The sequence below is a fragment of the Phascolarctos cinereus genome, unplaced genomic scaffold (genome assembly GCF_003287225.1).
Source record: "Phascolarctos cinereus isolate Bilbo 61053 unplaced genomic scaffold, phaCin_HiC Scaffold_4;HRSCAF=312, whole genome shotgun sequence".
Classification (NCBI taxonomy): Eukaryota; Metazoa; Chordata; class Mammalia; order Diprotodontia; family Phascolarctidae; genus Phascolarctos; species Phascolarctos cinereus.
The window spans coordinates 519,799,376-519,827,277 of record NW_027555847.1 but is presented as its reverse complement, the minus strand read 5'-3'; the positions used below and the strand labels follow the sequence as shown (position 1 = coordinate 519,827,277).

Genomic DNA, 27,902 nt, shown 5'->3' with positions numbered 1-27,902 from the left:
TATGTTAGAGGCTCGAGCTTCCACAAAAAATGGAAAGGCTATTGTTTGGGGTCATGTGCCAAGCATCAAGGGAAATACCTGAAAAAGAAAAGCTGATCTGGCTTCCCATCATACCCCAATTCTAGCACTCACTTAACCACATCGTGCCACCTCTAGCCCTTAGCTCCACCATGATTAAAGCAATTTTCATCTTCAGTAATCCTGAAGAACTCCAGTTCTCCAAGTTTACCAACCCTATGTTGAAGACACATAGCAACAAATAATTAAGGAAACTTTCCATATGGTATTTAACAAAATAAAAATGCTTGTTATTTCCTTAAGAAGAGGCTTGCTAATAGGTGGATCTGACAACAAACTGATTTACATCCATTTTGCCACATTGTATTTTTGTCTTCAAAAATGGACTCTTCAGAAAGTGAATTTAGCATTTTAAATCTAATACAAGTATTTGTGAAAACCCTAGACAAGCATTTTGAAAATGTCTGTAAACAGAAGTTAATTTTCCATATAGGACAAGGTCCACAATATTCTGGTAAAAATGGTGATGACAGGGATGATTTGGGAGGCAAATATGAATGAAATTGTGACTCAAATTGATGCACAAAATAAACTTGAGGAACCCAAGGCTGGTTTAGCAGGACCTCCAGTCTGTACAGTATCAGTGGTAAAAAAAAAATTATCTCCTTGAGATTTCAAGAAATATTAACATTGGTGACACCAATATAAAAGTGACAAACCAGCACCCTCATAAGTAAAAAGGCCACTACTCCTGGGTAAAAATCCAGGAAGAAAAAAGTCATCTAGATTTACCAAAAAAGAGGAAGAAGAATCTTCTCACCTTTTGCTGTTAGGTTGATTTAAGAAAAGGTACTGTGTAAAGCTGTGTATAAAATCAGTATATTAAGATGAATGTGATTTTTTTAGGAAAATGAGTACTCCCCACTTAATTTTTTTTCCTAAAACATATTCCTAGGTCATAAACTGGTCCATCTTGGCTGCTAAAGCATTTAGAAAATATATTTTAAGTATTTCTTTATTATGTACAACCCAAAATACTGAGTAGTTTGCATATTCCATGGAATTCTATGAATGCAGTATTCCTTAACTCTTCCTGTCATTTGTCATAATTACTTAAGAGCTATGCATGTGCGTGTATGGTGCATAAAAATATTCTGAGTTTTTATTTTAAAGAAAAATAACTACACTTATTAACTACAAATTAACTATACTTCTGAAGGAAAAACATTAGCTGTACAAGTATATAATGCAGTGGTCTAATACGTGTCCAGAAGAAATTGGTTTTGGGGTTGTTGGATTCTTTTGAGATACTGAATCAGATGAACATCATCGCCATGTCAACAAGAAGACCACAGTAAGCCTTTCATTCCTTTCACTCATCCCCTTATTTGACCTAGATTAGGCTATGTGCCCCACTGGACTGTTTTCCTCAACCTCCCCTCGGTGGCACCACAAGCAGGGCTGGCCAATAGGAGCAGCCCGAAAACACCCATAGAACAGGAGCAGAAGGGGTCAGACAACACTAATGACAGGTTCTATGGTGAAACAGGGTCTACTTTGATTCCCTCATTTCAGTACTACTAACAGAACTCTTTTAATCCCTAGCCTTTGGGGCTAGCCACACTCCCCTTTAATCTTCTGTCCCTGCTTCAATATTACAGTTCCTTACTACTATACTTCTTCCTATGGGAAAAAGAGTTTGCTTGGTGACAGACACTCTGTAGACAAAATTTCTTAGAAGGAAGGGGGGAGAACAAAGCAATTTTTTCCTGTAAGTTTCTTCCTGTGAATCAATACCAAAAAAGTTCTGTGCTTATACACTAATAAATAATATTTCCGTTGTATTCTAAGTGAAAATTGTTACAACAATTTAATCTATCATAACTTTTTATGAAAAAGTTTACAGATTAAATTGTATTTTAGAAATTTGTTATAAATATCAAAATATATTCAAGAACACTGATAAAAATATTAATTCATTTCAATAAAAAGGCATTTATTTCATGCTAACTACACGAAAGGCACTAAGTTCAGTGCAAGGGATACAAAGAAAAATGCAGTAACAAGAAGTTTACATTTTAATGGGAGAATGCATCATATAACACACACAAGCAAATACAAAGAAATTTCAGGAGAAAGAAAACACTTAGATCTAGGGAAACAGGCAAAGGAAGGCTCCCCTTGGGGCAAAGGGAATGGCACCAAGAGTGAGCCCTGAAGAAAGTTAGGCATCCTATGAGGCAGAGGTAAGGAAGGAGACCATTCCAGGCAGAACAGACAGCCCATGTGAAAGAATGAAGGTAGGAAGACGGGGCTGGCCATAACAAAGAGACAAGCCCTCTCTGCCCAAGGGACCAGAGTGAAGATGAGAGAAAGAGGAATGATGTTGATGAGTTTTGAGTTATGAAGTAGAGGCTAGCCTCCATTGCTCAGTCAAGCAGAAGGCAATGTCCTTTGCTGAGAGGAAAGCAGGAAGGGGGAGTGTTGTGGGCTACAGCAGAGAAGAGAATATGTGAAGTAGCTGCTGTCATAGACAAAGTTTGGCAAGGGTACTATTTTTTGGTAGCAGAATAAAATAGCTTCTTGTTCTTAAAAAAAAAATAGGTTCAGATCTGACCTGATTGGACTGATATGGAAAGTTAGCCTCATATAATACAGAAAGAGTGCTAAATTTGGGTCAGGGGACCTGGGTTCAAATCCCAGCTAAGCCATTTCCAACATTTGTGACCTTGGTGACATCTTACCTCTCAGGATTTTGGTTTTCCAAGGCTCCATAAAATGACAGAATTGTATGAGATGGCCTCTAAGGTCTTTTCAAGTTTAAATCTATAATTCTATGATTCCTGATGATTGTTCATTAACAATTTTTTTCTTTCTAAATTGAGCTGGACATGTCAGTTCCACATCACCTTAACAGATTATACACAAGCGATACAAATTAGTGGATCTATAAGCAACATCAGAAAAGCCAAAGAGAACTTAAAGGGAGAAAGTTTATTACATAGGAAAGGTAGGAGAGCTCTAGGATTAACAAAGAAGGGCAAAGGATGGATTCTGGGCATCAACTACTCATTCTGTGCATATTAAAAGGTTCCTCCTGTCCTCTCTATTCTCACTTCTATCACCTTATTAGTCAGGCCTTTGTTAACACCTGTCTGAATTATCACAATAGTTATAGAACAAGTTAGATTGCCTCTGCTCTCCTCTCCAATGCATTCTGTTATTGGTGGTGCTATTCAGTCATTCAGCTGTGTCCAGCTCTTTGTGATCCCATGGAGTTTTCTTGGCAAAGATAATGGAGTGCTTTCCCATTTCCTTCTCCAGTGGATTAAGGGAAACAAAGATAAGGTGACTTGCCTAGGGTCACACATCTAGTAAGTGACTGAGGCTGTATCTGAACTCAGGTCTTCCTCATTCCAGACCCACAACTATACCCCCTGATCTACCTAGCTGCCTCCCCAATTCATTCTACAGTTCTAAAATAACCTTCTTTTGGGGCAGCTAGGTGGTGCAGTGGATAAGAGCACTGGCCCTGGAGTCAGGAGGACTTGAGTTCAAATACAGCCTCAGACCAAACACTTGACACTTACTAGCTGTGTGACCCTGGGCAGGTCACTTAACCCCAACTGCCAAAAAAATAACAATAACCTTCTTTATGTATATGCCCACTCAAAAATTTCCAGTAGCTCCCCATTTTCTATTAGTAAAGTTCAAACTGAAGGCCCTCCACAGTCTGACACCATCATACCTTCCCAGTGTGATTTCTTATTCATCCCATCCACATTCTCTGTACTCCAGACAAACTAGGCTATTCAAAGTTCCCTGAACATGTCCTTCAACTTTCCATCTCTGTGACTTTGCTTTCACTACTCTTAAGCCTTGGAACATTCTTCTTTCTCTTCTCTACCTATTTTACTGCCACCTATCCTTTAAAACACAATTTCAATGCTATAAGAGACTTTACCGATCCCTGCCTCAGGCAGGCAATGACATTTTTCACTGAGACTGGACCAAACACTTTCTTTATAACTCCTCTAATATTCTTTCAATCCAATCCAATAAACATTTCTTAAGCACCTACTATGTGCCAGGCACTGAGCTAAGCACTAAGGATACAATTAATAAAAAAGAAAGACAGTCCCTGCCCTAAATAAGTTTGCAATCTAATGGGGAGAGACAATACCAAAAAGAGGCAGGAAAGAGGATCCCCAGTGGGGAATGGGGTGCACCCCATATCAACATTTGAACCCAGATTCAAATCTAGTGCTTCTTCAACTGTATCAGAATTCCTCACTAAATGTATGCAAAACGGATGAATTGTTTCATGTGCCTGAGACAGGCAAACCTATAAAGGACACACAAATAAAAATGTGAAACACAGTAGCTTTTACTTTCCCTACCTTTTTCTCTGACACATGAATCCCTATCGCACACCTCTCCACTCTATCTTGGGTCTTAAAATGCAATCAACAAATGCTCCTGAAGCATCTTGGTCCTACCCATCATACTGAATTCTACAAGGAAGAACTCTGAAATCAAAGCACTAAACTTACATTGTTCAGATGCTAATGACATGAAATAGATGGAAAGCAAAGATCGGGGTGGGGAGATCATGGAGTGAAAAATGCTAAGAATAAGGATTAAAGTAGAACAGAAATGAATCTTCTCACATGCACAATGGAGGATAAAAATCAAGATAGTGATTTTCACAGAGAATTACTAACGTTTGGTGTATAAATATGGCAAAGCAATCCATTGACCGAATGATTTCACTTTAGAGTTTTTGGATGATGAAGTTCTCTCTGATGTCAATTAATCTTTTCTATGATTCATTAAGGGCCTGTAAAGGAAATGGTAAATGTAAGGTGAAAAAAAATTTTTATGAACTTCTATGAATGCAATGAGTTCAGACTTCCCGCTTTCCTCACAAATTTAGATGTTTACATTTCTTACATTTTCTTATTCTTATTATGTTGAAATATATTAACATTTTAACAACCTAATTCTGTCAACTGTAAAAGTTTGTGGGTCAGATTAGTAAGCAGAGACTACAGAGGGAGTCACAAAGAGAGGCTAATGTCATAGCCATAAAGAACTGCTTAACAGTTGGGAGAGAGCATTAGGCAACGGAAGAGGGAATAATTAAATAGCCATTAAGTAACTGGATAAAAATCTGACTAGAATAATCTGTATAAAGTAGTTATTAAGCCTAGAAAAAAAAAAGAATTACTGTTTCTCAACAAAGTGCAGTCCCAAAACAACAATTCTCAGAATGAAGGTAAAAGATATGTCGAATCGTGATGTGGGGAACTTACGTTGTGTAAAGTCTGCCCTGCATCTAAATTCTTAGACCTGCAAGAACTGAAAATTAAACTATTACTCAATAATTAGCAGAAGGCAAGAACCTCTATATCTCTCTGCTGCCTCTAGGATAGGTTATCGCTTCTAGAACTACAAATATGCAATGCTTTCAAATCAATTAAGACTTGCTTGCTGACTTCATAATCATATTAAGTACACATAGAATGACAAATTCCAATTATGAAAATGAAGAAACAAGTAGGTAGAAAATTAAATATCTTGAATTGCACTTTCCATCAAAAACTCATTTTGGCTTATTGAATTACTCAATCTTCTTTATGACTGTACATTTATTCCTATCTAATAATTGAAGAGAAATCCATAAGGGAAATATGGACAATACAAAATGGCAGAAAATAACTATTTTCTTGGAAAGCACCACCCTTCTTCTAGTCACTCAGGTTCAAAATCTTAAGTCACCTTTGATTCTTCTCTTTTTCTTATTCTCCATAATCAAACAGTTTCCAAGTTTTGTTCATTCAACCTCCACAATATCTCTTGCTTCCATCCCCTTCTTTCTACTCTGATCCACCATTTTTCAGGCCCTCTTCCCCTTATCACCTGAACTATTACAGTAACCTACCAAATGATCTTTCTGTCTCCAGTCTCTCCCCCTCTCATGGTGCTCCCCTCCACAATCCATCCTTTACATAGCTGTCCAAATAAGTCTTTCTAAAACATAGGTTTGACTGTAACACTCCAGGTCAGAAACTCATTCACTCCCTGTTCCTTCTAAGGACAAGAACCAAATCCTTAGACTAGTGTTCAAATGCCTCCCATAATATGCTTCTCAGTGACCATTTCAACTGTCTTTCACATTCTACATTCCAGACAAAATAAACAGCTTCCTTTATCCCAGTTCCATGCATTCAAACAGGTCATCTCCCACACTGAGAATGCATTCCCTTCTCATCTCTATTAATATCCTTCTCTTCCTTCAAAAGGCTCAGCACAGGGGCCACTTCTTTGGTGGACACTTCCCTAAACCTCCCCAACACCAAATGAAAGTGTCTTCTAGACCTTCCTCAAAATTCTCCTAAAGTGTTCATGTGAATCTTCCCTTTACCTCCGTTTAACTTCATTTTGTAATATACTTACCTATATGTAAGTCTAACAACCTTAAACCCAGTTGGATTTAGGGCCCTGAAGGGAAGGGGTTTGTGTCATGTTTTACCTTTGCATCCCTATTAGTAAACACTTACTAAATATTTCTTGAATGAATGAATGAATGAATGCAAGAATAATTTCTATTTATCTTCAGGATGTGTATCTATGCATAGATTATAATCTATCTAGGAAAAAAAGAGACCACAATCTGAGGCACTGTGACAGAGTACACCTGAGACAGAGTAGCATAATGGAAAGAGTACTGGATGTGGAATCAGACACCCTGTTCAAATCCCATTTCTGTTTCTTACAATCTGTGTGACTTTGGGCAAGTCACTACCCTTTGGGGTCTTGATTTCCTCATCTGCGAAATTAGAGTGTTGGACTAGGTGATTTGTAAGATTCCTTCCAGCTCTGAACTTTATGATCCTGTAATCTATCCCAAGGAGAATTATGGAATTATCAACTGCCAACATCCTGCTCCAGCCAGCAGTAAAGTAGATGCCAAAATAGTCAGAGTTGATGTCTATATGGGACATGAAGTATAGTTTGTTCTGGTGAAGGCTGGATACAGCAAGCTGGGTGAGTTTGCACTGTCAATCAAGACAACTCAGTTTCAGGGTTAGAGTTCCAAAGCTCCCCTGGAGAAGGAGGTCCAGCCAGGGTGCTCTTTTAGGTGAGGAAAAGGGGGTAGGAATACGGCCACAAGAGAGAAGACAGGGAGATGATCAAAATGGAGAACCAGATGGGAGATGAACCATGATCCGGTATGGTACTGCTAGAGATAATGAACTAGGTAAGTTGGTACTTACTAATCAGCTCAGTTCAGCCCCAGGTGTGAGCAATGATGCTAGTCATTCTTATCCTATAGATGATAATATGTAAACTATAGAAGTTACTAACTAGATTTAAGAAAAATTTATTACCCTATCATTAAATCATTTTCTCAAGATAGCAACAGATGTACAAGTGATTTATTCATATTATAGATGCTACTGATTGCTTCAAGTCTGAAATTTTTCTCTTCTGTAAATCAACCCAATCTCTTCTACAATCTTTGGGTATACATCAAAAGTGGTTGTGTAAAACCAGGAGAATATCGTACACAGTAACAGCAACAATGTGTGATGATCAACTATGATTGACTTAGTTCTTCTCAGCAATACAATAATCCAAGACAATGCCAAAAGACTCATGATAGAAAATGCTATCCACATCCAGAGAAAGAACTATGGAGTTTGAATGCATATTAAAGCATACTATTTTTACTGGGGTTTTTTTGTGGCTTTTTCCTTTTGTTCTGTTTCTTCTTTCACAATATGACTAATGTGGAAATATGCTTACATGATTGCACATGTATAACCTATATCAGACTGCTTGCCATCTTGGGAAGGGGGGCTGGGAGGAAGGGAAGGAGAAAAAATTTGGAACTGAAAATCTTATAAAAAATGAATGTTGAAGACTATCTTTACATGTAATTGGAAAAAATAAAATACTATTTACCAAAAAAAATCCCAAAAGTGGATGTGTAGTAAAAACCATACATATGTAAGAATCATAGAAGCAATACAAATTTAGCCACATAAAAACTAAGGAACAAAAAGTAGAAAAGTTACAAAGAGAATTATAAAGAGTCTGCCTTGATATTGTAAGCCCTAGTTTTTAACTGCCTACATTAGAGATTCAAGGGTTTGCACCTGATATTCATAAAGGTTTCTTCTTCCGTACAGTTGTGATAATTTTTTGCATACAATGTTTCAGAGGGAATTCTTGTTCCTATCTGAGGTCTCTTCCAACTTCTATGAAACTGAATAAGCTAACCACAGGACAATGATTTGTGTTGTCATCTGTGTGACTCTTCCGTTGTCCCTTCCTACATAGGTGGAAGTTGGAAAATTCAGTGTTAAAAAAAAAAGTTGTTGCTTCTTTATTTTTTAAATTCTCTTCATATTTGACCTGCAAGTAGGATAAACTGCTGCCACACCATGCTAAAAATCCTTTGGGGCTTCAGACATAGGCATGGTTGACATATAAAATAAGCATTCTTTTTCACTCAATTGTCATTTTTAAAAAATAAAAATAGAACCCTATCAGAAACACTGGTGAAAAGGATGCATTTATACAAGATACATTATACATGTTAATACCTTTCTCACTAATTCTATTATTACTATTTAATCTTTGGATTTGAGAAGAATGCATCTTTCAAATCCACCTTGAATTTCTATCTCAGACTCAGACCCCTTTTAGGACTCTAGGGCTTCAGGCTAGCTTAGCATCAAAAGCCCTAAAAAAGCTTATCATCAGCTTTCTTGTTATTGTGCGCTTTCTTTGCCTCAATCGTAAGTAACCTATTTATCCTGCTTGAGTCTTATAGATGCCCTTAGTTTATTTTACCATAGCCCTTAAATTATTTTTCCCTTTCCTCCTCTCACTTAGCTGCTAAAGACAGTAAGAAACAATCCTATTTTCACATAGCAATGTGAAGCTCTGTAACTACCAGGATTCTCTTCAATTTTCACACTTCAGATAGCATTCTCCCGGCTAGGTGTGTAAAGTATAGTAGTCATCTGTATAAAATCATTCTTTAACAATCCCCGCACATACAACACACCAAACAAGACTACTGAACCCTACCCAGCAAACATGGACATAGATGTTTTCTTTTAGTTACAAATTGCCTTCTTTCAAAGTAATTACATCTCTTTCCAACTGCAGATCTAAACTCTTACAGGATCATAACTTTTAAAAATACTGTTGATACAAACTGAATGAATCTTAGCTATAAGATGGTTTTATTTATTTACCAGATATTTCAAGGTATTACCTCAAATATTTCCATTCAAACTCTTTTTTAAATCCCAATTTTTTTGTTTGTAAACTCAATCAACATTAATGAAGTGCCTATTACATGCCAAGCACTGTTCTAAGTGGGAATAATGAAGAAGTTGAGAATAATCAACAAATTAATTTGCCACCACAAAACACTTATTAAAAACAATAGCAATAGCTAACATTTATATGGCACTTTAAGGTTTGCAAAACACTTTACAAATTTTATCTCATTTCATCCTCACAACAACCCTAGGTGATAGGTGCTATCGTTTAGATGAGGAAACTGAAACAGATAGAGGTTTGCCCAAGGTCATACAGCTGCAAAGAATCTGAGACTAGATTTGAATTCAGATTTTCCTGACTCCAGGAAATTTTATGAAGAATAACAAGACTGGGAGTATATTTTAAATTTGATCAATGGATAAATTGACCAACTAGGCAGCTTGACCCCTTGTTATTTTTCCCCTACAATACTCTAAGTTAACTAAGAATTGTAGCAAGTATTGATTCTTCTTATTAATTCACAGGCCTTCCTCTTTAAAAACCTAGATACTTTACACAATGGAAATATCAGGCAATATATATGGGCTATCTTCAAGGTTGGGTCTAAGTTCTTAGATCAATAAAGTCATTGATTTGCAAATAATAAGATTTACTGGTGGGCTAGATCATTCACAAATAAAATGCTATTTGAAATTTGCAAGTGTAAAAACTTACCCAGAAAAAGGGGCTAGGGTGGGATAAGAATGATAGAGTAGAAGAAAAGGCCAGAAATGTGCTGGGTGCAACATGACTTCTGGAGGCAATGGTTAATTCCAAGGTGATTTCACTTAGCCAGTTTAATAGCAACATATTTTGAACCTGCATCCCTTCCCCACATAGCCCCATCTCATCTCACCCCATTGCTACCCTAAAAAAATTGTAGGTTGGTACTCAAAATAAATTTAATATTAACCTTGGACAGAATCCCTTCTAGAATATTCTCAACAAGTATTTATCTAGCTTTCATTTAAAGACTCTCATTCTTATAATTTTTATTTTTATTATGAATTTAACAATCATCAACAAACACATTTTAATAAACAAAACAAGAAAAATAGGTTGCATAAGAAACTATTACAGAGTTTTAAAAATACTTATATTAAATTTAACAAGGTGGTAACAGGACAAGTAGGTGGTTCAATGAATAGAGTGTTGGACTTAGAGTTAGAAAAATGAGTTCAAATCCAGCCTTAGTACATACTAGCTATGTGACACTAGGAAGATCACTTAACCTCTGTCTGCCTCAGTTTCCTCATCGGTATAATAGAGATAATGGCACCTACTTCCCAAGGTTGTTGGGAGGATAAAATGAGATAATATTTACAAAATGCTTAAAGTGCTTTACAAAGGCTAGCAATTTCTATTATAAAAATTGCTCTGTTTGTCTCTCTCTGCATTTTTTGCTTTATTTTTGCTCTTTTTTTTTCTTTCAGTTCTATCACCACTAACTTGATAGTACTGATTATAAAGCATAGCAACCAACTCTTAGCAGAGAAGTGATGGACTGGAAGTACAAAATGAGACATGCAATTTCATACATGGGCAATGTGTTGATTTGTTTTACGAAAGACCACGCTTGAATTTTTGAAAGCCTGAATGATTGGGAAATCTTTTTCCTTATATCAAGCCCAAAGCAGCCTATTTACAACTTTCGTCTGCTGCTCTCAGTTCTGCCCTGTAGGGCCAAATGGAACAAGTTTAATACTTCTGCCAAATGACAGCTATGTAAATATTTAAAGACAACTCAACCCTTCAACTCTAGGTCATTTCTTCTCAAGGCTAAACATCTTTAGTTCTTTCAACTGAAGGCCTCAAAGCCCTTCACTATCCTGCTCACCCTCTTTTGAATAGGTTCTAGCTAGTCAACATTGTTCAACTCTATCACCTAGAACTGAACACAATATTCCAGATTCAGTTTTCCAGAAACTATAATACTTCAATATTTAAATTATTTGTGATATTAATACAAATACTCTTTCCAACAGGACAAAGGACAACCCAACTCTATCTTCATATTTTGTATGACTCTTGTCCATATCTTCCTATAAATTCTTCATGGGAGGTTGGAGTGGAGAAGTACATACCACGCTAGGACATTCCTTTAGATCTCCTGACATTTGATGGAGATAAGTGAATCATGGGAGGCTATTCATCCTTCACTCTAACCACATCACAGCCTTTAACCAAATCACTCTGGCTTTCATTGAATGGCCAATAAGTTCTGGTTTTGATGGCTTAGAATGAGTGTAAATAGCAATTATTTTCTGTTTTGGCCAGAAACTCTGAGGATCTTCCCCTCACAGACTGAAATCTTTGTGATGGTAAGTTGAGCTATCTTTTGTCACAACTCTTACCTGACCTTTAGTCACTGAATGGGCATGGCCTCAGACAAACTGAGACCTGGAAAAGGCCTTAATTTATTTCAGTTAGTTAGTTAGTTAGTTACTTATTTTAGTTAGTTTTAGTTTTCAACATTCACTTCCATAAGATTTTGAGTTTTAAATTTTCTCCCCCTCTCTCTCCTCCCCACCAAGACAGCACATAATCTGATATAGGCTCTACTTATACATTCATGTTAAGCATATTTTCACATTAGTCATGATATACAGAATTAGAACTAATGGGAGGAACCATGAGAAAGAAAAAATAAAACAAAACAACAAAAGAAAAGGAGAGCAAATAGTATGCTTTAATCTGCATTCAGACTCCACAGTTCTTTTTCTGGATGTGGATAGCATTCTCCATCATGAGTCTTTTGGAGTTGTCTTAGATCCTTGCATTGCTGAGGAGAGCTAAGTCTATCAAAATCAGTCATCTCACAGTGTGGCTGTTACTGTGTACAATGTTCTCCTGGTTCTACTTACTTCACTGAGCATCAGTTTTTTCTGGTTTTTCTGAAGTCCGCCTGCTCATCATTTCTTATAGCATAATAGTATTCCATTACATTCATATACCACAACTTGTTCAGCCATTCCCCAATTGATAGGCATCCCCTCAATTTCCAATTCTTGGCTGCCACAAAAAGAGCTGCTATAAATATTTTTGTACATGAGGGTCCTTTTCCCATTTTTATGAGCTCTTTTGGACCCTGACCTAAAAGAGGCATTGTTGGGTCAAAGGGTATGCACAGTTTTATGGCCCTTCGGGCATAGTTTCAAATTGCTCTTCAGAATAGTTGGATCAGTTCACAACTCCACCAACAATACATTAGTGTTCCAATTTCCCCACATCTTCTCCAACATTTATCATTTTCTTCTTTTGTCATGTTAGCCAATCTGATAGGTGTGATGTGGTACCTTAGAGCTGTTTTGATTTGTGTTTCTCTAATCCATTGATTTAGAACATTTTTTCATATGACTACAGATGGCTTTAATTTCTTCATCTGAAAACTGCCTGTTCATATCATTCGACCATTTATTAATTGGGGAATGACTTATATTCTTATAAATTTGACTCAGTTCTCTATACATTTTAGAAATGAGGTGAAAGGCCTTAATTTAGAAAGGCCAAGGTCAGTTACTGCATCCTGGACCACCCCAGTCTTCTTGACCTTTCTCTTGCTGCTGGACTTCTGATGACTCTGCAGAAGAGAGCTACATTGGAGACTTTGCACATCTCTGCTTCACTCAAGTCCAATTCACAAACAAGTCAAGACATCACCCTTGTGAAGTCATTGGGCCTCTTCAAGAACGATGGTAGAACAATAACAACAACAGCACAGCCTCACTTCCTTTCATAGTCAGATTTCTCTGATTGTGGAAGGGACCTTAGAGGTCAGCAAGCTCAACCTCTTTATTTTATGAATGAGGAAACTGTGGCCCAGAGAGGTAATGAGATCCTTTATGCCACTTCCATGAAATTTTTGGTTGTTATTATGTACATTGTAGCATACTCATTCCTGCTATAGGCCTCTCCATTTCCCTTTTAAATAATCTTCAATCGGCTCTTTCGAGACTGGTATTCCATGACTCACTGGCATACACAGTATTGCTAGAAGAATAATGAAGTTGAAATACAGAAGCCTTAGTTTCAGCAAAAAGCTTGGAATCATTTAAGGCACCACACAGTTTCCTAAAGGCAATTTAGCCTGGTTTTCTCCTCGTATTCAATTCAGGGCCAAGCTCATTTCTGTCTAAAATATATGTACTGACGGGTTAATTCTTTGGATTGTTCATCCAAGGGTATAACATAATCTGGATAATGGGAATTTTTCATCCATTTGACTTTTATTCTCTGTGTAGTTAGACTAAACTTTTTTTTGTGATTACAGATGTCATTGTCTAAGATAGTGTCTGTACCTCCTCCAGTTTTTTGGCTGTCACGTCACACTGCTGAACTACAGTCCACTAAAACCTCCAAATCTTTTTCTCGCAAACCATTGTTTAGGCACACATCTTCCCATTTAGAAATGAAGAAAAATGTGCTGTGCACAACGATGAAGTCCACAGCCAATTTAAAGTTTAGGTATAACCCACCATCCTGAATTATGTTGATAGCACTTTCTCATTTATAGTGGCATAGATGGTGGAATATTTTCTTTTTAAGGATCAATCAACAAGCATGTATTAAGTGGCTAGTGTATGCCTAGCATGGCAGATACAAAGACAGAAATTAAACAGTCCTAGACCTCTGGAACTTAGATTCTCTCAAGACAGTGTTCAGACCAGATATCTTCTTAAATTTAGCCTAACAAAATCAATGTGGCTAGAATGAGAAGAGAAACTTAACAAGTGGAAAATATTTTTAATGATATTTTGTAAAAATCTACTATCCAAGATACACAGGGAATTGACAATATTAAGCATATTTCCCCAATAAATAAGTGGTGAAATGAAATGAATGAACAATTTTTAGGAATAATTCAAATGTTCAACCACCATATAAAAACTACTGCAAATTACTAATAAAAAGATAAATACAAACCAAAACAAATCTGATGTTTCATTAACTTACACCCAGCAAAGTGGCTGCAATGATATAAAAGACAGAAAGAGTAAATGTTGGAGAGAAAAAACTCTAATAAACCCAAACATTTTGGAAAACAATTTTGGTATAAAGCAAAAGAAAAATCAGTAAATTTTATACCCTTTGTTTATACCCTTTGACTCCAGCAATACCACTACTAACCCACTGAGGTCAGTGATTGAAAAAAAAAAAAGATCCTATATAAAACAAAATATTCACAGCAGCACTCTGTGGTAGAAAAAAAACCTGGAAACTCAATAGTTTACCAGCAATTGGGAAATGGCTGAACAAATTGTGAGATATTAATATAATGGAAAATTACAGTGCCCTAAGAAAGGACAAATATGAGGATTTCGGAGAAATGTGAAAATTCTTGAATAAATTGATGCAAAGTGAAGAAAGCAAACCCAAGAAAACATACACAGCTGCTGCAACAATATCCCTGATAACAACACTAAAAAGCGATTAACTCTGATGAATTGTAATCAACAATCTGATTTCTAGAGAACTGATAAGGAAACATACTTCCCACCTTTCAGTAAAAAAATGGTATTATGAATGGGGCACACATACCACATTATCAAAAACACTGGTCCTTCACTAATGTGACTCACTTTACCTAAAAATTTCCTTTTTATAGAGGGGGATTAATATTTGTGTGGGAGTTTGGGGTACATGGGGATGGAGAGGACAGTTTTCCAAATGGCTTATGAGAAAATAAATATGCTGTAAAGATAAAAGGCAACAACAAAAATATTTTAAATTAGGACAGCTAGGTGGTATAATGGCTAGAGTGCTGGATTTGGGAGTAAAGGAGATCTGAGTTCAAATCCCACCCCAGACACTTAACTTTCTGAATTACCCTGGGAAAATCAGCTTCAATTTCCTCATTTGCAAAATGAGGATAATAATAGCCTCTACCTTCCAGGGCTGTTGTGAGCATTAGATAAGATAACATATGTAAATCGATGTATAAACCTTAAAGTGCTATATAAATACTATTAGTATAATTAAATAAATCTCTTTTGCAGTATCTTTTGCAGTTTGAGTACTTTTGAAATGATAACTTACGAAACCATTCTCTTTTAACATATGGAAAAATTTTACACTACTGCATATATGCACCAAATATTTTCTAGTCTTTTTCCAGTTCTTCTCAGGTATATCTCAGATGTAGGATATGACATTTTCCAACACACACACACACACACACCCCTTATTCCTTTTTCCAAGGTTGGATTGCTTGGATATATTCTACCAGGAGTCTTTCTCAAAGACAGACAGCAAGCTATAACTAGACTGCTGTGACCAGTCCATTAATATCTGCCATAGGAAGTAGGTTAGACCTATAGAAAGCTATAGTAACTACCTTTAGTTGTAATTCAATGGATTGACTTTCATCTCTAAAGCTTTAGAGTTCAAGTTTACCCTACATTCTAAATTCTATATGACTATCTAGAAGTAGCTGTCCTTTCAATCAATCAATCAGTAAGCATTTATGAAGTACCTACTATATGTTCAGCACTTTGCTAAACACCACTGACAGGAGACCAAAAATGTGAACAGTCCTGACCTCAAAGAATCTACATTGTGATTGTGGAATACAGCACACATAGGGGGATGATGGCCAGGAAAGGGAGTTATGGTCTAGGCAGTCAGACAGGTTGTTCAGTGGGACCAATGGGCAGTGGCCTGGGCAGCACTTTTCAGTAGCAATGGGGCAGTAGATGAGCAGCAGCAGGCTCTTGTTTCTTGGTGGAGGGCATGTGAAGCACAGTCTGGGGCTGGCTTTTTGGGAGCAGTTTTCCTTCACTCGTTTCATTCCCTCACCCACCTAAAGGTAATTCTGCGTCACTCCGTATTTTCTCTGAGACTGCTGGAAGCCCCAGCTACATCCCACAGATAGACTCACTATGGCGCCTTTAGGCTACTAGAATAACCCATACAATTTAGGGTTTCCTGGCATTGCCCTGGCTAGGGACTCTATCATAAGGAATCTTCTCTAGACCTATCCTGGATCTAGTCCCAGTATAGCTATCAACTAGCTGAATGACCTTGGGAAATTGTCTCCTCTCTCTAAATCTCACTTTCAGTAGCTGGGAGCTGTTAGGTGGCACTGGCCCTTAAGTAAGGAGGACCTGAGTTCAGATTCAGCCTCAGACATTTACTAGTTTTGTGATCCTGGGCAAGTCACTTAACCCCAATTGTCTCCCTCCTCCCAAAAAAACAGTCTGTGAAAAAGAAAAAAAGAAAGAGGGCTGGATTTGGAATTAAAGGACCCAAGGTCAAATCTTGCCTCTGCTCCTTACTATCTGTATAACCTTGGGCATCATTTAACTCCTGGGGTCTCACTTTCACACATCAAATAAGGGGCTTGAACTATATTACTATAAAACTAAATCAAGGATACTATTTATGCCTATAAATTGAAGAAGTTGGACATTATCTCTAAGATCGCCTTAGAATTCTGAAATTCTTAGAATTCTAGGACCCTTGGAATAAGACAGACAGTACAGAGAATTTTCCAGAATTTTAAGTGAATTCTAAAAATGTTTTAGAAGAACCAATTGAAGAAAAAACTCTACAAGGTCCTTAACTAAACTAACTCAGAACAATGATGGGGCCCTAGCTTTTTCCAATGATCCAGACAACCATCCCTTCAGGCCAAGAACTAAAACGGGTGCAAAGAATATATACAAAGCTAATGTAGGCTTTCTGGGATTATCCAAAAATATTTTCATCCCAGAGTATCCATTAAGGACCTCTGCCATTAGTATCTTTGTTTCTGCTGGAGAAGCCAGTGAAAACATCCCTCTCTCACCACCATAAGTGGTGTAATGCTGGATTTGGACCCAGGAAGACATGAATTTGAATTTTCCTTCAGGTATTTACCCTCTGTGTGAGGCCTGGGTTAGTCACTTCTCTCTCTCTCTCTCTCTCTCTCTCTCTCTCTCTCTCTCTCTCTCTCTCTCTCTCTCTCTCTGGACCTGTTTCCTCATCTGTAAAATGCAGAAAATAATAGCTCCACCTCATAGAGTTGTTTGCAATGATCGAGTGAGATAACATATGTAAAGAACTTTGCAAATCTTTACATAAATGTGTTATACAAATGCTAGCTGCTATAATGATCACCTAAATCAGTTGGTTAATATCCTTGTTGCCTTTTGTATGATGGGTGCCTTTGGGGGATGTTTTACATATAAATTGAAAAGGAACCACTGAACAACCCTAACACCAAGCAACTACAGCATAAAGCAATCAAAACCTATTTCTTTATAATCTACTATGTATCAAACACAATGTAAGGAACAGAGGACGCTGAGAGGGAAATATCCAAAAATACAGAACAACAACAACAGCAACAATAATAATTAGAATAGCAAAGAGCTTTACATGTGTTACCTCATCTGAGCCTCACAACAGCCCAGGGAGGTAGGTACTATGATTATCCCCATTTTGCAGATGAGGAAACTGCTTCAGAAGGATGAAGTGACTTGCCTAAGGTCACACAGGTAGTAAATGTCTACAATAGGGATAGGGAACCTGCGGCCACAAGGCCACATGTGGCCCTCTAGGTCCTTGAGTGCAGCCCTTTAACTGAGCCCAAGTTTTACAGAACAAATTCTTTTATTAAGGGGATTCGTTCTGTGAAGTCTGGATTAAGTGAAAGACCTAGGGGGCACATGTGGCCTCTAGGCCACAGGTTCCTCACCTTGGACTCTATACAGTATAGTTAGTGATGCTAATATTACTATGCTTGGTGCTTACTCATTTGAAATTCAACTCAGTAAACATTTATTAAGTACTTACTGTGTCAAGTGCTATGGATACAAAAAGAGAGGATCTTACAAGTGAATGGGGAGACAACATGCAAACATACACACATATACACACACAGAGCACACTATATACAGGATAAATAGGAAATAATTAATAAAGGGAAAGCACTGGAATTAAGAAGGGTTGGGAAAGGCTTCCAGTAGAAGGTGGGATTTTAGTTGGCACTTAAAGGAAGCCAGGGAGGTCAGTAGTTGGGGCAAAGGAGAGAGAGCATTCCAGGCTTAGGAGACAGCCAGAGAAAATGCAAGAACAGAAAGATGAAGTGTCTTGCTTGGGGGACAGCCAGAAGGACAGTGTCCCTGAATCAAAGAGTTCGTGTTGGGTAGTAAGGATGAGAAGACTAGAAAGGTAGGAAGGGGCTAGGTTATGAAGGGCTGTGAATTGCAATCAGAGCACCTAATCCTGCAAAGAAATGGCCCCAGGCAGTAAGAAGGGTTGGACAGAGACTATTTCCATGTGACCATCCAGACCACCCTCCCGTAGGATTGCTTTACTTTCTCTCTAACAGTTCCTATGCTGTAATTCTTTGCTTTCTCCCCACTGGCATTACATGTAAAGAAATGGCCCTTCCAGACATGCTACATTCTGGCCAAAATGACCAACTTGCTGTTACCTGAGTTCAGTATTACAGCTTCTCTATTTATCTCAATGATTTGTCTTGCATGCTTGTATTACCTTCCCTCCTTATCGCCACTTCTTAGAATCCTTAACTTCCTCCAAAATTCATCTTATGCTCACCTTATTTACTAGCAGTTTCCCTCCTCAAACTGTTTTATGTTCATTTACCTTACAAAAGTTGGAAACATCACACACTACCCAGCTCCTCCCCAGCACACAGAATAGAATGTAATCTCCCTGAGGGCACTGGAATGTTTTTTGTTTTGTCTTTTATCTCCACCTACAATAGTGCAGTGATCCAAGTAGGTGTTTAACGTTGTTGCTGTTGAGTTGTTTCAGTCATGTTCCACAGATCCCATTTGGATCTTTCTTGGCAAAGATACTGGAATGGTTTGCCATTTCCTTCTCCAGATCATTTGACAGATAAGGAAACTAAGGCAAACAGAGGTTAAGTGACTTCCCCAGGGTCACACAGCTAGTAAGTGTCTGGGGCCAGATTTGAACTCAGATCCTCCTGACTCCAGGCTCCACTCTATCCACTGTGCCCAATGCCTGTTTCACTGATTTGAAATCCCCTTTGACAGTATCTAACATTAATTACTTGCTCATACTTAAGCAAGTTACTTGAGTTTTGGAGGTCTCAGTTTCTCCATTTGTAAAATGAAGAGGTTGGACTACTTCTAAAAGTCTGCACTTTGTGACATTAATCTTACCCTGGCAACTAAATCTTTTTTTTAATTTTGTTTTGTTTTAGGCAATTGGGGTTAAGTGACTTGCCCAGGGTCACACAGCTGCTAAGTGTCAAGTGTTTGGTCTGAGGCTGAATTTGAACTCAGGTCCTCCTGATTTAAGTGCTGGTACTCTATCCACTGCACCACCTAGCTGCCCCACTGGCAACTAAATCTTAATTTTAACTAGAGCTCAGAAATAAACATATGTCCAAAATATCTCACACTCCAGTCAGTCACTGTGAAATCAAACTAACAACCAAACCACCCTAAATACCTAAAACTACAAACTGCTTTAGAGGTTGACTCACTGAGTGGCCCTGGGGGTAGTGGGGGGGGGGGCAGGGTGCTTAGGGATGAGGCAATGGGGGATCAGGTTGGACTGTGCCACTCGATGAAGAAGTTTGGAATTAAGGAAGAAAACCTACCTAAGAAGGCACAGCAGTTGGGGCTATTTTAAGCCCCAGATGGCCAAAGGATCAGCTGGATTGATGCTTTGAGCCCCCTCTGGGAGGCATTTAAACTTTAAAGCCCCTCTTATCTGCCAGGTCATTAGATTAATAGCTCCTACATCAATCCTAACTACCCAGCAGATAAGAAGGTCTTTAATGTTAAAATGCCACCTGCCAGCGAAGGCAGTTGTTAAAAACAACCAAGTTTTCAGGGGAATATGAGAAGGTAAGGGGAAGGAGCCATGAGGGGAAATGGTGAGTGGGTGAAGTGGGCTTTTGTGGCAGGCATGGGGATTTTTAAAAAATGCATTTGCATGCCTGATCTGCATTTATGCATGACATGTGGAGGAGAAAAGAAGGGACTGAAAATGGGTGTGAGTCCAAAACTTCCTTCTGTCTAGTTGGGAAAGGCTTCTGGAAAAGACAGACTATAATCTGGATAGTGAAAGATGCAGTTCTCCCTAGTAACCTTACTTACTGCCTGCAGAAACAAGTCACCTTCCAGGTTTGTTTTATCACTTCTCATCTCCTGATTCTCCATAACTCACTCACTTTAGTCCCCAGGCCAACAGTCTTCCAGAGATATGCATACATACATACATACATACATACATACACACACATATAAATACACACATACATACATGTGTGTATTATTCTTACTGGTTTCCATCTCACCCTGGATCATTCCAGAATCACTGAGGACTTAACCTTGTTAACTGTTGCTGCTACTGGTATTTTATAACAAAGAGAACATCATTAAAACATTGCTAAGTCGGATAAAAAGACAAACTGGAGTTCTCTGACATGTTTTAATAATGTTAATAATTGATAGCACTTTCCCACCAAATACTTCAAAGTCCTTTGCTAGTACTATTCCATAAAGTATCCCAAAGAGACATGTCAGTATGATTCTTTCATGGTCCGTCATTGGAGCCTGGGAGATACTAAGATATTAAAGAACATGCCCCTAAATTGCCATAAATCATACTAAGAGTCCTCTTCTGAATATCCCAATCCTTGCAGGTTTTAAATATGAAATTTAGGTTACTAAACCCTGCTGTTTTTATTCCTAACTTAAAACCTACTTAAAACATATAGGCTTGGTACTGAAGGGAAATAATTACTGATAAAATCTTCTAAGAAAACTGGACAGAATTATGGTAGAAATTAGGTTTAGACAAACGTAACATACCTTATATTGAGATGAGTTCCAAATGGATATGTGACCTAAATATAAAAGGTCACATCAAAACAAATTAGAGGAACAAGAAGGAATTACCTTTCATATCTATGGAGAGGGTCAAGTTCATGCCCAAACAAGGTAAAGCAAGGATCACAAAGGATAAAATGGACAATCTTATTACATGAAATTAAAATAATTTTCTACAAACAAATCTAATACATTAAAAGATTTAAAGGGAAACAGTTAACTGGAAAAAATCTCTGTAGCAAGTTTCATTAATAAAGATCTAATTTCTAAAATATATAAGGAACTGATATATAATAAAAGCAATTCCTCAATTGATAAACAGCCTAAATATATGAACAGAATGTATAGACCGTTCAAGGAGGAGTTGCACTTCTGGTGTGAGGGCTTGCCCAACCCTCTTCAGGGCTGCTCATTTACCTTTGATGTTCACCTGGCCCTCAACTCTCACCTGTGGCTCCAACATGCTGTAGCATAAGCAGTGGGCACACCCCAGTAAATGGGTCTTGGCAGACAGGCTAACCAGGTGGAGAGTATCTGATGGGCCACAAACCCATTGGTGACTTAGTGGGGTGTCTACCCTAAGCATATGAAGACTCCCCACAGGGGAGTGGGTAGATGAGAACAATTTGTTCCAGCAGTCATGAAGGTGGCTGAAGCAGGAGCTATGGGCCATTGCCAGTCCTGAGTTTTGTCTTGCCAGCCCGACTTCAATGACTGGAAGAGAGAGTGAGGCTGACAACTTTGTACAATCCTGCCTTATTTCAATTCAATTCACTCATGAGTCAAGACATCACTCCATAATCTTCCTCTTCAAAAATGAAAGACAAACAATAAACATATGAACAAGCAGTTTTCAAGGGGAAAAAACCACCTTATCTATAGTCATATATTTTTTTAAATGCTCCAAATCACTGCTAACTAGAAAAATGCAAATTAAAGCAAGGGGTTCCACCCTATACTCATAAGATTGGCAAAGCTGACAAAAAAGAAAATGACAAATGCTAGAGATGCTACAGGAAAAATGAACAGTTATATTCTGTTGGTGGAACTATGAACTGGTCTAACCACTCTGGAAAGCAATCCAGAATTATTCCCAAAAAATACTAACTAATGTATGCCTTTTGACCCAGAAATACCACAACTGTACTTATACTGCCAAAGAAATATGAAAAGGCCCAAATGTACAAAAATATTTATGGCAGCTCTTTTTTGATGGTAAAGAAATGAAAACTAAGGTGTCCAACAATGGGGAAACAGCTGAATAAATTATGGTGCTTTAATATAATGGAATATCATTGTGCTATAAGAAATGAAGAAACATGGCTCTAAAAAGACCTGGAAAGACTTGTTTGAACTGATGCTGAGTTAAGTTAGGAGAACTGGGAGAACAAGCTAACATTAATACTATAAAAAAAGAGTAATTCTGAAAGACTTAAGAATTCTGATCAACCAAATAATCAACCATGGTTCCAGAGAACTAATGAAGAAGAATGCTGCCTACCTTGTGACAGAGATGATGACAGATGATGAACTAATATGCAGAAGGAGAAATGCACTTTTCAAATATAGCCAACATGGAAATTTGTTTTATTTAAATATGTTTATATGACACAAGAGCTCTGTATTTCTGTCTTCTCTTCTTTCCTTTTTCAGTGAATTGGGAGAGGTGGGAGGGGAAAATGTTTATTAAATGAAAATAATTTATTTTTTTTATAATATATGACAGGGCTACAACACTTAACAATCCAATTCACAAGACTTTTGCCCTTCTCTCCAGTCCTATGACTGCTGCCTTTCCAACTAATGGAACCAAAAAGAAACACCGCTTCCTGGTACAAATGCTTACATGTCTCTTGGTCAGCATTTACTAAGTAGTCATTAGTGCAGTTCACTAGCAAGTATATATCAAAATCAATTTTAAGCAAACTGCTGTATTAAGATATTGAGGGAGAGTAAATAAAGGACAGATTCCTGTTCTCAAATAAAATATAATTTAGTTAGGGAGATTAAAAAAAACTCTTATGAAACAAGTTGTGAACATTTAAAAAGTAGCATCTAGAGAAAGCGCATAATGAGACCTTGCAAATTCAAGGTATGTGCCAAGTAGCCTAAGCAATGGTCAGAGGATAGCAGAGCACTGAGGGAAGGCTTTGGAGGAGGTGGGTCCTGACAGATGTTTTGAAGAACACTATACAAGAACTTCAAAAAGCAACTGTTTATCACACGAGAATCCAAGACAGGAAAAGATAACATGAACTCTCTTCTAATGCTTTTGTAACAGGAAGAAGACAGGCTCACGAGAACATATGTAAAAAAAAAATTTAAAAAAAAAAGATAGCGTGTGTTTTGCTACTTCAAAAACCAAGTCACCACCCTTGTCCCCACACTGCTGAGATGCAAGGAAACGTGTAAAATTAACATTCTGATCACCTTAGGGGGAAAAAACCCAGTTTCTTGCCCAGGTCCCAAAAAGGAAATGTTTGGCAAGCTCCTCTACTCCTAGACAGGCTCCAGTGATTTTTTGGAGGTGAAGACTAAAGACTACATTACTGGAGCTGAAAAGGGAGATTAGGGCTAAATATATAAAGATGGGAATCATTTGCATAAAGATGACAATTGAACGCAAGGGAGCTAATGAGATCACCAAGAGAGATGGGCTAGGAGCAGAACAGAAGAGAGCTCAGAACAGAGGGCTTGGGGACAGCCACAATACGTAGGCAGGATTTGTTTGGGTATCAAGCAAAGGAAACAGAGAGCAGTCAGACAAGTAGGAAAAGAACCAAGAGAAAGCAATGTCACAAAAGCCTAGAGAGCATAAGATGATCAACAGTGTCAAAGGCTGCAGAGAGGTCAAGAAGGATGAGGATTCAGAAAAACCCATCATATTGGGCTATTAAGAAATCATGGCTAACCACACCCCACAATGTTTCAATTTCCCTACTACACTGACTAAGATCACTGCTTGTAAATGTAATGTCAATGTTTTTTTTCATGCTTTTAAGGGAAATGCTATGAAAATAACTAAGGAAATGTATGTGGTAACCCTCCCCACTAACTATGACACAGGTTGTTTTGAGGAGACTACTTTGCAAACCTAAAAATGCTATATAAACATGCATTACTATTGTTATTATTATTAATGCTGTAACTTACCTCCTATTACTATTACCCCTCAGCATACCACCCTGAACCCACTTCAGAAGTTATATGGAATACTTTATACAGGAGAAAATTTTACAAGGTTTTCATTTAAATAGCTAAGGGCAAGTAAACAGATTTGCAGATCAGAAATAAAAGCTATAATTTTTTCCTAAGGTTTATTAAACACAGCTAATTTGAATATCACCTAGTAAAGAAAACTGTCGGGCCAAATACTATACTCTTCTCTCAGGAGACATGGCTTAGAAACATAATGGAAAAAATGCTTTAGCAGAGCTCCATTCTCACCAGTCAAGGCATCCTAACTGATTCAAGGAATACATAAGATGATCTTGGTTGGGATTTATTATAATTATATGAGAAAATGTGAATTCTTAGTATAGCTTGCAATTCCTTGATGATCCTCCATCCTCTATTCTACTCCCATATCCTACTCTATAAGCAACATGATGAATAATGCCTTCATCATGAAAAATCAATACCAGGAAGGGGGAAAAAAAGAGGTACAGTCTACATGTAGCCAGGAAGAGGAGAAGGAGGAAAAGCCAGCAACTGGGGTAGAAAGAAAGGAGATCTAATGAAAGATCAAAGGGCTGCCTAATATCTTGACAACTCAGTGAATTTTGACAAGATCCTCTCTCTGTATAGATATCACTTAATTTTTCTTTGGGGATAATTGTAATTTCATTTTTCTGGGGGAAGAGAAAAGACTATTAAGATTGTTTTATTATTTTTAAAAGAAAAGCTCAGAAAAGAGTGCTGCATCAAATACACATAAAACAGAAATCAAAAGTAAATGGAAAGTGCTGACTCAGCAATCCCATGACTTAGCATATCCTCCAACAGGACCCATATATGAAAGAAAGACATCATCTATGCCAAAATGTTTGTAGCAGCATGTGTGTGTGTGTGTGTGTGTGTGTGTGTGTGTGTGTGTGTGTGTGTGAGAGAGAGAGAGAAGAGAGAGAACCACAAACCAAATCGGGCCACCAGTTGGAGAATGACTAAACAACACGCAACAGAAAAAATTCTGGATTTTGGAATTGTAAGACCTGAGTTCAAAGCTGTCATTGTCACTACCTGTGTGACCTTAAGCAGGTCATTCAAACTCTTTGGGCCTCAGTTTCCTCATCTGTAAATTATGAGGTTGGATTAGATGACTTCTAAGTACTGAATCTGATCCTGCGACCTTCAAAGTGGATCTCTTTCCTCTAACTTCACCTGGAGCCTAAAATTAGCAGCTAAAACCAGTACAGTTACTGAAATCTGTGTAACCAGAGCAAGTGCCTTATTCTATAGCCATGCTGAAAATAACCTCAATAAAAAACCCGAAGTGACAAACAAGTCACTGCTGCCCACACTTGTTCTCTCTTGTTTTCTGTATACCATTCTCTGATCTCCATTACTCTGACTGAACTTGACCTCAATTTAATCCCATCTTCAATGAGCTCAAAAGTAGAACACAGCAAAGCTGCCCATCCATCTCTGTCTGAAAATACTTTAGTGGATCTGATAACATCTCTTTGACTTGTTTCACTATCAGATGCACCCAGTTTGTATAGAGAAATTTTGGGTGTCCCATTCTCTGTGGTCTAACACATTTGTGAAAAAAAATAAAAAAGTTGTATTTATGAAATCTATCGTTCTTATCAGATTATATTACCAAGCAGGGCAACAACGAAGTAGTAAAAAGGACCCTGAACTCAGAATAAGAAGATCTAATCCAACTGCCCCTGAGTAAAGGATGTAGGAGATGAGCAGGAAGAAAGCAAAGGTGCCCCTTAGAAACCCACAGACTCAGTGAGGAGGTTCTGATGGAAATAGGAGATAATACCTATTCAATGCTTAGAGGCAAATGAAGCAGCTAGAATGGATACAACCCACTCTGGTGCAGAAAACAGAGACTGGCTTGAATGTTTCAAAAAAGGAAGCATTCCCATAACACCCTGATAGAACGTTTAGAGGAAGAAGGCAAGGGACTCAGGTGTCCAAAACCCAGAAAGGTTCAATCTTCACTTCTCATAACACGTGAACTCTACAATATCATACCAACTCTGGCCTGGAGGTACATGGTTTTAGTCTTATTTGTACTGGTTTCTTTTCATTTCCAAATATATCCTTCCTTCCTCTCCTTTTCCCTACCCAGCCTTTTCTTGCAATTCTTTTAAAATATATAATAAATTCAACACATATATGCTTATCAGTTATTCTACCTCATATTCCTTCTGTTCTCTTTTGTGCATTTTAAAGAAAATGCGACAATGACACTCCTTTCTTTCTTTTTCTGTTACTCTTATTATCCCTGTTCTCCCACCCCCATTAATCCACCTAACTCCCCTCCCCATCAAAACCCTCATAACAAATACACAATCAAGCAAAACAAATTCCCACTTAAACCATGTCTGAAAATGTATTTATGTTAAGTCCCCTTGGGGAGTGAATTTTCCCAAGTCTTCTTAAAGGCTAAACCTATTTATTATAATTATACAGCTTTTGTATTGTCATCGTGGTTGTGGTTGTTTTATTTTCATTGTTCTAGTCACATATACTGTGTTTCTAGACCTGCTTACCTTATTCTGTATTATATCATATAAGTTATCCCATGTTTCTCTGAATTTATATTTCTTATTTCTTACAGAGCCTTATATTCAAGCGCCATAGTTCATTTAGCCATTCTCCAATGAATGGGTTTCTACTTTTTGCTCCCACCAAAAGTGCTTCTTTGGATATTTTGCTAAGTATAAGAACTTTCTGTATTTTAACTCCTTGTGGTATATATACCTAACAGTGGTTACACTGGTTAAAGGGTATTTTAATCATTTTTTGGCCTAATTCCAAATTACTTCCTAGAATGTCTGGATCAATTCACAGCTCCACCAACAGTCTATTTAGTATGCCTGTCTTTATGCAGCTCCTCCAACTGGAGGCATTTTTGGAGGTACAACCAATCTTCAACTTTTGTGGGGTAACATTCCTAGAAAACAGTGTGAAAGTCAAAAACACAAATGTTGATACATTGAACCTATGGGAAATAGGGAGTTAGGTTCCTATAACCACTAAAACCTGTAATCTTTTGCCAGAGATTGCTGAAAATACACTTTTCTGCATATACTTCTTTATAACAAAACATTAATTCTGAAAATATGTACCTTTTCTAACACAGTAACCACAAAATAATCCATAAAATACAGTAAATAAAATAAAATTGGTAGCACGCAAAATATTTTTTCAAGCTAGTAATTCTCTCAAATTCTGTGACCCTTTGGGCTAACGTTTCAATTAAAAATTTGATTTCGGACAATCTTCACTTCTCATAACACATGAACTCTACAGTACTATAAATACAGTACAGCAAATAAAATTCTTAAAACTAAAACACTTTTTAACCTGAATCTTACCTTCTACTGTGTCAGATGGCAGTATGAGGGCATCATACCGTATACTATGCTGCTGGAAACCTCTCTACCTTGGCCGCCCCCTGAAAACCAAGCGAAAGGTTGCTGGGACTTTCATCACTGCTATGAAAAGAAGCTGAGACTGGCCAGGTCTCAACATCACCCCTGA

At 37.6% G+C, this 27,902-nt stretch overlaps 1 protein-coding gene and 1 pseudogene across 9 annotated transcripts in view; one reads left to right on the top strand and one right to left on the bottom strand.

Moving 5' to 3' along the window:
* LDLRAD4 (low density lipoprotein receptor class A domain containing 4) overlaps positions 1 to 27,902 on the bottom strand; it is a 578,389-nt gene that overhangs the window by 403,532 nt on the left and 146,955 nt on the right. The window lies entirely within an intron of this gene.
* On the top strand, positions 171 to 27,902 carry LOC110207839 (AP-3 complex subunit sigma-1-like; annotated as a pseudogene).